The 14,984-nt window shown below is 40.8% G+C and overlaps 1 protein-coding gene across 13 annotated transcripts in view; it reads right to left on the bottom strand.

Annotated features, from left to right (window-relative positions):
* ZMIZ1 (zinc finger MIZ-type containing 1) overlaps nt 1–14,984 on the bottom strand; it is a 365,884-nt gene that overhangs the window by 38,818 nt on the left and 312,082 nt on the right. The gene's annotated exons all lie outside the window — the stretch shown is intronic.

The following is a 14,984-nucleotide window of genomic DNA, read 5'->3' on the forward strand; positions in this document are numbered from 1 at the left end:
TCAGCATTCTAGAAAATCAACTGCAGATATACAACACATCTTTCAGATAAATATGTGGATGAGAGGATTGGGTTTTTCCACTACCTTTGTCCACAGATACAAGCAAACATTTCTTACAGCTCTTTCCATACAAAAGCATTGGTGGTTTCAAAATGAACACAGGATAGGTACACATCTAGTGTAATTAATGAAATATGTTAAATCCAGTGAAAGTAACTATTAATCCCATAACTGTAAAATATATCCCACTTGAAATTTGCTCGTTCTCATACTATTAACTTGTAAATTAGATTTCTATTTGCATATATGTACACATACACACAGGTGATCTTTCCTCATCTAGAGATATATATATACCATTTAATATAAACACACATTTTGCTCTCATTTTCAAATGCCATTGACTTGTATTTTATGTCAAGAACTGCATTTTTGCCTGGACTACCAGCTATCACTGGAATTCTATACAGGGCTACCTTGCCTAAAGAATCCATACAGGCTCTACGAGTGCTGTATCCACATGCTTCAAAGCCTGCACAATAAAGTGCCACGCACTTAACTTATACAAGACATGGCGAGACAACGAACCTGTCAAAGTCCTAAAAAGGGCTCTGTGGCCGACCAGGGAGCTGACTCTCCCATGCCCCCAGACAGCACTTCAGGCTTGGACCACTTCTCCTTCCTTTTGCGCTGTGAGCCAAAATCAAGGACTACCTATGTGTTCATTCTTTAGCCTGTTCATAACACCTAGTGTAAATCATTTAAGAATAGGAATTGCATTGCACAAAGAAGTGCACATGCACGTGATAAAAACTGCCTATGTCCCAAGTAACCAATAATCTAATAACAGCAACAGCAACTGTGTAAGGTAAAATGAAACAGGGAATACATTTTACAAACAACTAGAAAATTTCAAACAAATTCCATAATGCTGTGCCAGCACAACAGCATTGTATTAGAACATAACTGTGAATTTGAACTGACCTATTTGTTTCAAAATACCCAAACTGAATTAAGAAATAAAATCACAAAAAAATTAAAATGAATTAAATTAGGGAAAAGAATAATTTCCCCTAACAAATAATTAGGGAAAATTAATGGAAAATAGTAATTCTCTATAAGATGCTTGACATGTAAAGTTTACATTGACAGCATCCATATAAAACAATGTGTGACTAAGGGCATATATAACACCTTGCAATCAGTAAGTCCTCCTAGCCCATTTTTTGTTTGTTTGGGTTTTTTTTGTTTGTTTGTTTTTTTGGGTTTTTTTAATATTTTCTCTTGGAAGGCTGAAAATCTTCCCCCTCTCATTCAGCAGCTCAGACAATGGCTTCAGTGACTAATATTTGCAAGTGACACAATGCTTCAGCAAGTCTCCTCCACCAGCATGAAGACAAATGATGACTAATGCAGAATTTGTGACTGCTATGAAGCCGCCTTCTTTTTTCCTGCTCTGAATGATGCCTCCTACTTTACTTCCTCCTCTGACTGTTTTTGATGATGTCTGCTTTGTGATTTGTTTGGGTATTTATGGCACATATGAGTGTTTGTATACTTCAACGACTACAAAGAAGCTCTCTCCATGACATAAGCAGTTAAAGGACTCAGTGCAGCCATTCCTCTCTATTCCCCATTGACGTGCTGTGGACAGGTAATAAAACCTGAGGGACAAGGCAAATATTTTGCAAGTGTTTGAGTAAATAAGAAGGGTAATGACAGGAAGGGATCAAACCACAGAGTCACTGAAGGTTCTTCTAATGCCGTACGGTTTGTACACATACTCAAACTTTGAGCTAGTGATGCCTCAGCCTGCTGTTAAGAAGTTATAACCACTTCTTCGCTTTCTTTGCCTCCAAAGCATGTTTCTCTTACTTGTTCCTCTCCTTTACAGTACACAGAAGAGATTTCATATATTATTTATCCATACTTTGCAATGGTAGAGTCAGAGCATTTGTTTAGTGGAAGGCTGCACTGGGTTCTCAAAGACTATACAATCACTTCATCTAATTACAAAGAAGGGTAAATCACTCAATTTTTACTGTATTACAGTTAAAATGGGCGACACCTCAAGAAACCATATTGTCGACGTACGACAAAAGCCCCTAGCACAGGACCCACCATAACACATGAAAGCCAGAAAAAAAGACCAGGTACAGATTTGTTGAGAAATATTCATCGTGCACATTGAATCACGCGACTACCACATTATCCAACACAGGACTTAGCTTTAAATCACAGATAACATTAATATCAGAAATTATGACGACACTAACAGTGATGGATGTGCTTTGCAGAACACCAACTTATACACCCTAATATACACTTACTGCACTAGACCTCACTTCACTCAAACTTCACCTTAGTTACCCCAATGAGAAGCACATGGCATTCTCATGGTTTGCACTCCCCAGCATGATACTCTGGCCCTTCACCAATTACACACATGTTTGAGTATGACTTTTGCCATACTGGATACAATACCCACCCTTCCTCCACCGTGTGAAGGCTTCTTTGGTTTCAAGCAGTAGGAGATGCTGAAACACATGCCACTCTACTAAAGGATTACTTGGCCCTTCACCTCACTCTTTCAACTTGCGTTTCTATCCTTAGACAACCCAAAGGAATACTCCCACCATCAAAGGAAAATCCATGTAAGTGCCATGATGAAACGTGACCAATCCAATTCTCATTTGCAAAACAGCAGTGGCTTTCCGCTGTTATTATACAGAGCTGTGAATTATTCTGAAATCCCTTTCTTTAAACTTGAAAATGGCAGCCAATAGAGAAAGAAGCTTCAACCTCTCCAGCCACAGTGAAATGCTGCCCACGACATTGTTCCTGTTGAACGGTACAAGGGTAATTAAGTCTCTCACTACACCCTGGAGGGCAGTGAGTCAGTTTGGGCTCAGCTGGAGTCCACTAAAAGAGTATTGACTAAATTTATAATAGTGTTAATGAACCTATACATACTACTGGTCAGCATTAAAGGCCAAACAGCAGAGGAAGCCATAGAACAAAGAGGAAGAGATGGAGGGAAATTACTTCTCAAACTATGATGTAGTGAAACTGCAATCAAGCAATAAGGAGGAAGGATTTCTTAGCTGCTGGCAAATGTACTGAAACCATCGGTAATACAACACTCATGTTGGAGAACTACATCAGTACTTAGGTCTAAACAGCTTCTCTTAATCTCAGTACTAGGAAAACAGAACCAGAGAGACATCCAGCCTCTTTGGAATAGTTACAGATTTCATGTCAGACACAGACTGTTAGTTAATTCTAATAAAAGTTGCTTAATAAAAAGTGAGCTCCGTAAATTAATACTAGTGAATTACTATAATTTATATGTGATTTGTGGCATTATTTGAAAATGCTGTATTTTAAATATGTTCATGTTGTCATTAAAGCAATTGTATGTGTACCTGATTCTCTGTTTACGTGTCTTCATTGATTGAGGAAGGAGAGATTCAGATAGTCTAGCGAAGTATGCATCCCTAGAGCATCGGTACTTTACATGTAGTGGAGGAGGGTAAAAACTGGAATTATACCTTCCCGGTGATTTTCCACACCACTTGTTGAGAAGGCCAGGTGTCTAAAACACTACCTTTATAAAGCATCTATCTTTGTTTTAAACACTGAAAATCAATCAGCTACTGCAGAAAAGCACCAGATGCTGGCTTTCTAAAAAACCTTTTCACTCCAAGCACTGCAATCAAGTTTCCCACAACTGGACTTTCAGTGACTCGTTTCTGTTGCTTACCCTGAAGCCAGCTTTACAGTTTTGCAGGGGTCTTTAATGTTGCTGAAGCACAGTCATCCCACCTGACTGGTAGCTGACACACACAGAGTCCACACAGCCCTTTAAATCTACAGACTCTATCATAACTTCTTTAGCTGATGCCACAATGGGCAGGTAATTGCCAGTGTAACACTGACTGTCATTTCTCCCATGTCTTCTTTTGCCACCCATGCACACCTAGAGAGGAGAGCATCTGACAACAAGGAACGAGGTGTCAGAGATCTACCCAGGCCAAACACTCCTTTGCAGTTATACATGGCCAAAAATCACAACGGTCCAAATACAGCCCAAAACCGGGGCTCCTGATCTGTTCTTGCCCACTGGCACCTCTCTGTGTCTGCACCTTGCTCTGCCCCTAACAAGTGCCTCTGGGCGCATGTGTGCTCAGGGTGCCCAGCACCCCTTGGCTGTATTCTTGGTTGGAGCCTCTAGGTGACACTACTTTAATACAAACTAAAACATAACAATCTCCAAGCAAGGCTCCTTGCTCCTGCCTCACCCCTCTTTTCCCCCTAAAACCTCATCTGTCTGCAGTGGAAAAATACGACAAATCTCACAATCAGAACAGGAAATAAAGCCCTAGGTGACTGTAGCACCAATACATGTGTTTCATGCCCATATTGTCTCACAAGTTAGGCAGCTTAGCTTCTTTCATTCAGGTTTAGTTTTTGTTTTACTTGGGTTTCTCAAATGAACACCACTCACGTAGCTTTAATTATGAATAGGGATTCAGTTAGCAATTCTTCTTGATTAGGGCACTGCCATAAACTTATTTTAAGCATACTCTTAAGAAAAAGACTGTTTTGCATGGTGCAGTGCAAATACTGAATTTGAACTGCCTTTTTGGTGTGCTCATGTTATGGAACAGGCATGAATTTCACCACATTTTTATAATTTTCATATCAGTATAAACAAAACCTAACAACTTCTTCAAAAATAATACCACAAGAACAGATGGAACACTATTAGCAGTGTCCTGCAACACTAAAATGCTCCAGGAAGAACTTCAGCTAATTTTTTCCCAATTCGATAACGTAGGAATCCCCGACAATCTATTCATAAATAACAGATCAAATAGATTTTTCAATTTTATTTATTTCTGGACAAATTTCCACTGAAAATATCCTTGGCCCTGACTACTAATTTGAGGGGAAAAAAAACAAACAAAAAAAAAACACCCAAAAAACCACCACAAGGCGACACCTGAAAGACATCATCTGTTTCCTCTTACTGACAAAAACATTTGAGAGATCTGCTTTTGTTTTTGTTTTAAAAACCCTGGAGACATTTAGAAGGAAACAACCGACTTCTCATTTTTCATTGAGATTTTTTTTCAGGGGAACAAAACCAATGCCTCACCAGCTGAGATACATGCACCATCTTCATATGGCTAAAGTGCTTGGCCAAAGTGTTTCAACTTAAACACTTAAAATTAGTTTTTAGTCTAGTTAACAGATATTAAAATGCATTACTGTTAAAAAATTTTTACAACACAAAATTTAACCAAATTATTCCTTGACCTTTTGTGCTGTATTTCCTGCAGACCGTAGAAACCATTCTACACAATTCGTTCTCTGTTCACATGGACGAGTATGGCAGAGCAAGGAGACACCCGTGTAGGAAAGACACGAAGACCACTTACGGTCAGCAAGGAAATACAAAGACATATTGTAAAGAAAACAAAGAATAACTACCTCTGTACATCACACACTGACATAAATCAAACTAAAAGCCAATGCTGTGTACAGGTATCCTAAGGTGTTTACATTGAAGATGAGGGAAAAAAAAGAGGGTGGTGTAGTATGTGTGTATACCAATACTGACTCTGGATGGCTAGCAGTGATTTACTTTTGATTGATGCTGCCTATGTGATGCATGCCTTCCTCAAATACATTATTCTATTTAGTATCATTATTTGAAGAATTTTAAATGTTATTGGCATAAGTTAAGGCTCCATCGTGTATTTCACTAAACAAATACAGAAGAGAGAGTCCCATCCAAATCACGGGGTGCATTTATGTAATGCAAAAGTGAAAAAAGTAAATTAGGAAGTATTTTGCAAGACTTTATTTCCCTCTGCTTCTTAATAGCGTGACTCCAAACATTCAGATCTTACAGGGAAAATATACCACTCCAAAAATTATCACCCCACCATTTCTCAAGTCTGTTGTTTCCCTCCACTCTTTCCAGCTAGATGAGTATGCCCCCTAACCCTTTGGAAGGCCTTGATTCTCCCAACTCCAAGTGCACAGAGGATCCATACCTAGTCCTTCCCTATCAAGAAAGAATTAGCTCAAGTGTTGTTTCAGTACTGGATGTTGCCTGTACCGGGCTATGAGCAATGTAAACTGAAGAGAAAGAGTGAAAGCGGTTACAATTTTCAAATTCACCGTAAAAAGAAGGAAGGCTGTTTTCTGGCAAATGGTTTGAAAACACAGAAGCATTCTGAACCCGTTCTAGGTGAGCAGATGCAGGTGAACCAGTCAAAAGGTGAAAGCAGCAAGCCATTTATCAGCTCGGTGGTTTGGATGGCACCTGCAGCTCGCAGGTGGCTATCACCCCCCCGCCTCTGCTCTTTTAAATATCAACACACATTTACAATAACCATTCATGCAGCCACACGCATACACACAATAAAGCCACTTGCGTGGAGACTGAGACGGCAAAATTGAGCCAGTGGTTCGGCAGGTGACGCGAAGTACCTCTGGAGGCTGAAAGCCCTTTAACTTTTTCTTTATAGTCCTGACAAGGCCTGTGAGGCCTGGATGACTTATGACTGCATGAGGTGGGAACACTGCCTTCCATTTCACATTGGGTTGCTACAGGTCAGGCTGTGACATGCTTGCTGCTGCTTCCTGGCGCCTTACTCTACACACAGTCTCATCAGTTAGAGAGCCATGCCTGCAAAGTACCACACTGCTCAACAAGAGTTAGTGCATCTGAATCTAACCCCTGAAAACAGAAAAATATATCAGGCCAAATAACTAGATTAATTCAGAAGTTTCTGAACCTGCAAACGCCCACACCCCCCTGCACACACACACAGTCCTGCTACGTTATAGATTTCACATATGTCCATGCACATGTGTGTGCGCACGCGTGCGCAAAGACACAGAGATAACACAACTTATTTCTGCCTGTGGAACAAATGATCACAGCTATGCAGGTAAGAAACAAAAATGCTACTGAGACCCGCTCCTGCCTCGGAAGAAGCTGAAGGGGGTACCATCGTCTGACATTATGGGACTCCAGCATCCATCTGATCAAAGGAAAAAAGATTAAAGCATCACACCCAGTTCTATTGTCACACAAGTAGACCATGCAACGCATTACTACAGCCCAGATTACAGTTACAAAATCCGCCGGTAACAGCCCTGTTATTCACATGCCACCTGTTACCTTTTTCAAAATGCTGAAATTATCTTATGATCGTTTTCAGAAAAGCTTGACAAATGCAGTTTAATCTTTATTGCATCTCACAGCACAGACCTGCTTCATCCATGTCTTATTTATCTCACGTGTGTCGGAATGCAACCCCGAGCCCTCAGTCCCCCCCCTGCCACCAGGCATTCCTTCTGCTCTGCTTTATCAATATACCTGGGTTTCCATATCCGACTGCTCCTTTACAATAAAAAACACACCCACCCAGTATTCTACCATTGCCTGTTGCCTTGGTAATCCAAATGCCTGGGTACTCGCTGATTATCGGCGAATGAGACTCGCATTGTTCACACCGCAGCGCGTCTGCTATGTTAATGTGAGATAATGGCAGCCAGAAGACTCCTTTTGTTCCCAGCTTTGCTGTTTATTCATAGTGCCTGGAGGTCAGCGACTGCTACAACAACCGGGGAAGGAACCGCTGAAAGCGTGAGCAGATTCCACTTCTGCTTTTGCCTCTGAGACAGGGGGAAACACGAGCAGCCCCGCACAGCGAGAGAAGGGCACCGGGAGCTCCGCAGTCTGACTCACGCAAGGTGTAGCAGGCGGCTAGGAGGAAGATTTGATGGACTTGCACTTCCGAGATTTTAGATGAAGCTGATTTACGCTCCCCGACAACAGAAAAAACCGCTTTCTTCAAGAGGCGCGGCGGGGAGGGAGGGCGGGGAGGGGGGCAGCACAGCACCACCGCAACTTACTGGAAGCGAGCCGGGCTGGGGGCTCCGGGGCTGGCCGAGGAGCGGGGAGCAAGGGGCGCCGGGGGCGAGCCCTGCCGAGCTGCGCCGCCGACCAGCAGCCCGCCGCGGGCAGCGGCCGGGGCGAGGGCGGCAGCGGCTCCCGCAGCGCCGGAGGCGCGACCGGGCTGAAACCGCCGGGACGGGACAGGGACGGGACGGGAGCCGGCTGCCGGGGTCAGCCGCCGAGCAGCCCCCCCGCCGTGCGGCCGCGCCCGGAGCGGGCCGGGCGGGGACGGCAGCGGCCGGGCAGGGCAGGGCAGGGCAGGGCAGGGGGAGCCCGGGCAGGGCAGGGGGAGCCCGGGCACATGACTTGGCCGGTGAGGGACGGCTGCGCTTCGTGGCACATACAGGGCAGGTCTGAGAAACGTCCCCCCGAGCCGTCTCCGACACTCTGCCTGTCACAGTTGTTTGGAAATGCTCTTGCTGACACAGTGACACGGGCAAACAAACCGTCACATCGCATCTCCCCTGACGTGGTAAGTGGGAACGGAGAGCATAAACCTTCCCCGCATTCTCAGCTTGGTGGAGATGAGGACATTCAGGAAGATGACCCGGCTGGTGTGCTATTCCTCATTCCTGGAACAGCCCTTCCACGGGAAGAAACCACTGAGTCCTGCTAAAGGCACTGACAGTACCTAATTAATGTCACCGACCCATCTGCACAGGTTGTGGATGTGCTCTGTCTCTTGAGCAGGCTTTGTTGTCATCTCTAGCGAAAAGCGTCAGGAATTTTTTAGCAAGAATTTCTAACCCATTTTATTTTAGGGAAACCATTAGAAAAGCCCTCCATCACTGCAAATAGGAATGACTATTTCCTTTTCTTCCCACTGCAATACTAGACTTGAGAACCCAAGTGTATGGGAATAGCAGGAATAAAAAAAATGACAAAATCGTACACCAGGAAGTCACTCCTTTTGTAATCTACTGACAGGGAAATCCTGTGGAGGGTCACATTTTCATCTACGTGAATGACTGACAGATACGTGTAAAGAAAAGGCATCAAGAAAAACATCAGGTTTTAGACAAAATACACATCTGTGTTCCCGTTGCCAAATTATCCACAAAGAACAAAAATCTTTAAAAAACACAAGGTATTTGCCATAATTTATGCCAGTATTTTTTTTTTTCACTCCCCTGAAAACTGAAAACGTCGCCAGACTGTAACGCTCCCTCCCTGCTCAGAAGCTATGTCACCTCCTGGCAGGCAGGCTGGAGAGTGATGCTAACGGCGTGGGTACCCAGCAAGCAGCTACTCGCACTGAGCTGGCCCTGTGGGAACCACGGGCTGTCCCTCCCGCAGCCCTTCTGTGAGTGGAAAGGACTGCTAAACCTCACACGCGGACCTGACGCTGCAGCAGCTGAAAGCACTGCCTTAGTTCTGACGTTCCCTCTCCAAAGGTACTCAATCCAGTTAAAAGACTCCTGATGATTTTAATGAGTTCTGCATCAAAGAGCTAGGCAAAGTATAGCTTTCAGTGTCACCACGCAGTTATCATGCTGACAGTCAAAATTGGTAAAAACTAGGGGTGTTGCCACAGCTGAATGATTTTTAACTCCAGTGCCATCAGAAATGAGTTGGTTTCATTGAGAACAAGTGACAGAGGGAACCTTCCCAACACACTGGAAAAGGAAAATCACCTAGACTCAGCACAAATCATCTGCTTTTGAGAGCAGCCCTCATGTAAAAAGCGTGATACTATTGTGATTATCGCTAAACAGTAAATTGCAATCAATTGGACATTTTCAGGAATTGGATGTTCGATATGGCCCAAACACGAGAATGATAGCTGTCTTTTCAAAGGTATTAGTTATTGTATTTTAAAAACCAGCATAGACAGGGCAAAGCCTGAGAAGGTCATATTTTTGCCTCAGTCAGCAGACATACCTTAAATAATATTTGCCGAGTCTTTATCAGGATTTTTAAAAATATCAGCTGACACTTTTTAATAAAAAAAATAAATCACAAACCAAACCCCTAAAACTTTTTATCTAGTATATACAATGCTTAGAGGAAAAAATGCAGAGTACCATAACACTTACATGTACTTATCAGAAAAAAAATCACAAAAGTATAGTAGTTGTGTTGCTACATATTATTCTTATTGCTACAGCACCCACTTTGACTCTCTAATCAATACAGAAGCCCTATTTTCATATCTGCAAGGTGCTGTACACACTGTAAGAGATGATCCTTATCCTATACCTTTTACCAAGCATGTGAAGAATATATTTGAAGAGAAGTTAAGCTGCCCATTATTGTTTTCAGAGATCATGTCTCTCAGTCTCTGTTACCACAAGAACTGACTATAAACTTATCTCACCTAAAATGAAATGCAGATTTTTCCCACAAAAATATTGCAGGTTTAATTATTAACAGCTAATGGTTACGCATTATCAGTTTTCAACTAGGGAGTACTAATAATTTGCTTTTAGCTTAAATGTTCTTCCAAGATTTTCTTCCACCTCCCTCCCCATAATAAATATATGTGTTAAAACTAGTATCAGTGGTTTCACTTAGAGGACAAGATGGGTAAACAAGTCTTGGGACAGTACTTTCGAGCAATTAGTTTTGTCTCTACACTGCTTAGAGCATCAGGGGCCTTACTTAATACTGTTCTGAACAAATCTTGAAGTTTTTGGTGTTTTTGGTTTTTTTGTTTTTTTTTTTTTTTTTTTTAAGAAATAGCACTTCTGCAGAAACATTTTTGGATTCTGAACTTTTCCCTTACTTTCCCCTGATGGTGGATTTTAAACATTTCTTGACAGAAAGGAAGACAGAATAAAAAGGCTGCTCTTGCAGAATCAGGAGTAATACAGGTTGCTTTACTGGGTATATTCTCTTATATTAGGATTTACCATCTGTTCAGTCCCTAATTATATTTATTTCACAACTTCACAAACAGAAAGATGAAAAGGCTTTGAAACAATCTTATCTTTCACCTAAAGAGTTTTGAATTCTTTTGCAAAGATTGTTCCTGTATGCCAAAGCCACATGCAGTAATGAAGTGATCCCCGACTTCCAACTGATGTATAGAACATGCACAGTGTGCTTGTTTTCATAAAAGTGTGTATATGCTGCACCTGACCTTTCACTTTAACCATTTCTCTCATCCAGGCATTTTCAAAGTGATTATCACTGTCGCTCAAAACCACCTATGATGGCAAAATTGAAAAGGAGGCAACCTTTGCAGAAACTCTGACACCGTTTCTCCTGGTATGTTATAGCCAGATCACTCCTGATTCTTAACAAACAATGTAAGAGCCAATCCTAACCACCCAGTACAAATTCAGACACAGAATTGCCATTCTTTTCCAAGAGCTCCTACCAATGTTGAAAGTTCAGCTCTTAGTAAAGTTTAAATTGGGAAAAAAGGGACAAAACAAACACTAAAAATAAGCACCCTTGTAAAGCAAGTCTAACCAATAAAAGGTATTTATGGCGATTGCCTGAACATAAAACAGTAATGATAATAAATAAAGCACCTACTGTAATACTAAATTACTACTTAATTTGATCTACTGTTTAATTTTCTCAAAACCTCTGGCACTAAGTAATTTGTGATAAAAGTAATTTTATCTTCATATTTTTCATCAATCTTGACTGCCCTATACAGACATTACTACCCGTTGGTCACTAACTGCAAGACAGCCAGCAATTAATACAGAAGACCAAAATCTGGAGCAAGAGAGAAGACAGTAAAAACCCAACGAATGCTCATGACAACTTACCAAAATGCAACTAACGGCTATCTATTTTCAGGTGTTTTTGTTGACAAAGTAAGCTTTACTACAAGCTATGCAAGAAATGAGAAGCCCCCTAGGGCTTGCATGGGTCAGATCCACCTTAAACTGAACTGGGGTGCAATTCCCACTGGGACTGATGGAAGCTGTACCCATTTCAACCAAGATTCAATTTGGTCCACATGTAAAGGTCCACCACTTAATGCAATGAAGTGTTAAGCAGGAACTTGATCAAAGCAAAGGAAGGTGTATAATGACAATAATTTGTACTTACATAACTGCATTTGCCAAAGACCTTAAATTCATTTAAAAGTAAAAAATTAGCCACCTTGAGTAGTATACGTTATTACAGACATTATGTGAGATTGGAAAACAACAACACAAAGAAGTAACATTACTCCCTGCAAGGTAGAAAGCATGACATTTCACTTCTATGCAGAAGGGCCAGCCCAAAGACTACTGGCTCTCCTTAAGTCCCCCATAAATTCTGTAAGAGGACTTAAATTAGAAGTTATACAGGATTAAGGAGGTAGGTAGGTCTCATACTGGTCCTTCAGTACAGGAGTGAAGTTTACCCACATGAAACAGTAAAAAAGTCTAAAAATAAAATAATAATAATAATAATTTAAAAAAATCAATGACTCTCACATTCAAGTTTGAGCTAACTATTACTACACTGTACTGATTTTTTTTTTTTAAAAAAGATAAGGTTGAGGTTTTGGTTTTTTTTTTGAGAATCCAGTACTCGTACTGTTCATAAAGCACAGGAGTTTGCAGTCCAACCAACCGCCCTACATTAGGGAGTAGGTATTTAGCTGAATTTTTGTTCTATATGCAACACTCGATCATTCTGTTAATGAAAAACTAAATTTAGAAAGAAATTCACACAATACAGTCCGTATTCTGAAAGCATGTTTCATGTGTGCACATCCTTGTATGGCTTATATTCTGCTCTCTGTAAGTGCATTTGACCAACAGTATCACTATCAAAGCCTTCCTTGATCTGTCTACTTCAGTTTTCTCCCACAACTCAATTGACTTTTTAAAAATAAAAGGTTGTCCCTAAAAATAGGCCAGACCTGAATTCCCTCCAGTGTATGTACCCACAGTTTCTTAAATATGAATCCTCAGATTTAGATTCTTGTGATACATTCTTGAGTCAGAATTTATTTTAAATAGCCGAGCCCTGTTTCAACTTTGAGAGTAAGCAGCTGTGTTTCTGTAGTGCCAGGTACATCGGGATTCTAGTCTCTGACTAGAGTTCTGGGTAATTTTGTTGCTAGTAAAAGCAACAGCAGAAAAAGCTCTGTGTGAAGTACTCAAGATAGTCCGATGACAGCAGAAGAAGGGTTTTTTGTCTAGTGATATTCAGCAGTTGACATATATCCTATATTCCCTCTGTTAAGCTATGTAAGGTTCTTGAATATGCTCTTGGTTGTTCTAATTTAATATCTAATTCTTTTACAAAACTTGAAGTAGCTGACTACATTAATTTCTTGGAGGAAATGCAAAGCATACTTTTTGTTTGTTTGTTTGAATTCACACAAAAACCTTGTGAATTAGAGATAAGATATGTGAACTTTAATACTCAGCTTTTGACCCAAATATAATCTAATGCAAATACAAATGTTCATCAACAGATTTATCACTGGGATTATACTTAATGGCTTTTCATCTTTTGTTTAATTCAAACAGAAAACTCAATTCTTCTTCACCCCCATACTTCACTACTGTCTTACAGACTGATTATAAAACATCCATGAAAATAAACAGTTCCAGTTGGAAAAAGAAGTTGAAGAGTCACAAGATGTCTCATTCTAATGTACCACCTGAGAGATTTTGAGCAGTCATAGTTATGGCGAAATTACAGACAAGACAACAGCACACACTGAAGCAGCGATGCAGGTATTCCAAACCCCTGAGAGGCTGCTGCAGCTATTATAGATAAGAGGGGCATCTCATAAATGGCTATTCTAGAGGGGCATCTCATAGGTAAACAGCAGTAATTCAGAACTGATGCCCAGTGTCTTCCTCAGTAAAGCATTTCAAGGGCAATACTCAAGAGAAACTTATAGGGACTGTTTGATACTGGGCAGGATGTTCTACTATTAGGTACAATATTGGGTAACCCGGTATCACCAGAAATGCTGGTATTTAGGTTTAGCAGAAGAAGGTATTTACTTTTTGACATGTGACAGTTTCAGTGGAAAACTGCCATGAAAGAGAAGAGTTGTGACTATCTTATCTAGTAACATAGCACACAGAGCCTGAGATAGAACACTGCTTTCATCCTTACTTTGTACACTCTAGAGGAACAGAGGCTAAAAGGCTGGATGAGAATCAGGCATCTAAAAACGACAGAACTACATCTAAGAGAGCATATACACTACACCACACTTTCTCTGCAGACTGGCCACTAATTTCACCTTGGCTTCTGCAAAGCTTCTCCGAGGTGTAAAAATAAGTTATTTCAGAACAGAAGGTTTCCTCTTGGTTTTGTTTGTTTGTTTTTAAGTGTGTTTACAATTGATAACTTCATAAGCAACCGAAAAAAGAGGCAATCCAGGTACTCTGAAAAAGTCAGTGATACTATATTAGTTATACTACAAAAAAGGACTTTATTCTCAAGGGCTATAATAAAAGGCATAGCATTTGCATGGTTTTCCCATAAATACAACAAAAGTAAGAAAAAAAAAAACAACAACCCAAAACCAAAAGCGGTTTCCAGATGAATTCACACATGCAAACGCACTGGTACAAAGATGTCCCTAAGCTCCATTCTAACAGAAAAGTTCAAGTTACTTATGCTACCATGGAATCTAGGTACAAGGAATTTAGCCTCATCCACACTCTTATAATCTTTTACTGACAAAGGTGTCCTACACCAAAACCAATTTACACTATTTATGATTTCTTTAATGTGATGCTGAGGGAAAGAAAGCCTTGGAAAAAAATTCCCATAAAGCATAAAATGAATGTTTAATCCTGTCTACACTTACACTTCAGCTTTTGCCTTGACCTCTGCAGACAAGAGATACCAATACTGCTCCTCCACGTAATTTGGTAATCAAACGCTTCACATTTTCAGCTTCTTCTAGTGTCCTTTAATGCTCACATTTTCTCTAAATTAACGTAAGTACTTTTTGATCCTCACCTGATAGAAAGTGGTATTATAGGACATTCTCCCACCTATGGCTACGCCCACTATACAACTCCTTTGTATACATTTCCAACGCTTACAAAACAGAACATCAGTGAAATGTTTT

The sequence above is a fragment of the Ciconia boyciana genome, chromosome 8 (assembly GCF_034638445.1).
Source record: "Ciconia boyciana chromosome 8, ASM3463844v1, whole genome shotgun sequence".
NCBI lineage: Eukaryota > Metazoa > Chordata > Aves > Ciconiiformes > Ciconiidae > Ciconia > Ciconia boyciana.